At 42.0% G+C, this 897-nt stretch overlaps 1 non-coding gene across 1 annotated transcript; it reads right to left on the bottom strand.

Moving 5' to 3' along the window:
• Positions 1–576: 576 nt before the first annotated feature.
• Positions 577–683, bottom strand: LOC120254957. Its single transcript, XR_005534837.1, has one exon. It is a non-coding gene; the product is annotated as a small nucleolar RNA R71 (small nucleolar RNA).
• Positions 684–897: the final 214 nt, after the last annotated feature.

Raw genomic sequence — 897 nt, 5'->3', positions numbered from 1 at the left:
GGATGTGCTCACTCGAATGCGATGAGGTTGGCACACACTCTAGCATCTCACACTTGACCTGTGTCTTCGCGTCTGAACTTTAGCAAGATCTCCTCCAAAATAAGTGTATTATGATTCACATTGGCCTATTTCCTTCATACTCGGCTGCACAGCCCTACCTGCGTAAAAGTAACATAAAAACACACATATTAATGTAAAACCTGAGAAAAGTAATGCTCAACATAAGGAATGAACGCTTCGCATTCATATCGTACAAGCACTTATCAGTGTCACCCAATCACAGGTCAGAATTTTTAGCTAAAGCCGGCATTCATCCACATGTTACAACAGTGTGCACAGTTCATTGATTTGGCCGATGAGGATCCAAACAGTCACATAGAGAATTTCTTGGAAGTGTGTTATATGCTCAAGATCAATGGTGTTACGGATGATGCCATCAAGTTGAGAGCCTTCCCATTTTCCTTAAAGGGGAGAACGAAGCAATGGCTACACTCATTTCCAAGAGCATCGATCACTACATGGGAGTTGATGGTAGAAGCTTTCCTTCGCCGTTATTTTTCTCCCTGTAAATCTCCAAAGCTTAGGAATGAGATCTCGTTCTTTGTGCAAATGGAATTGGAGTCTCTATTCGAGACATGTGAAAGGTTCAAGGAACTCCTGCAAAAATGTCCTCAATATGGGTTTCCATAGTGGTTGATCATTCAGACTTTTTACAATTTTTTGAACCAAAGTACAAGACAGTTACTTGATGTAGTAGCAGGAGGTACCTTACGTAGCAAGACCCCTGGAGAATCCCGGAAACTAATCAAAGAAATGGGATTGAACACGTACCAATGGAATGCTAGGGAGAAGAAGAAAGTGGCCGGCATCCATGAGATCGATGCGGTTATATCATTG

This window comes from Dioscorea cayenensis, unplaced genomic scaffold (genome assembly GCF_009730915.1).
Source record: "Dioscorea cayenensis subsp. rotundata cultivar TDr96_F1 unplaced genomic scaffold, TDr96_F1_v2_PseudoChromosome.rev07_lg8_w22 25.fasta BLBR01000770.1, whole genome shotgun sequence".
NCBI lineage: Eukaryota > Viridiplantae > Streptophyta > Magnoliopsida > Dioscoreales > Dioscoreaceae > Dioscorea > Dioscorea cayenensis.
Note: the sequence above shows the minus strand (reverse complement) of the source record. Positions and strands in the feature narration are given on the sequence as shown.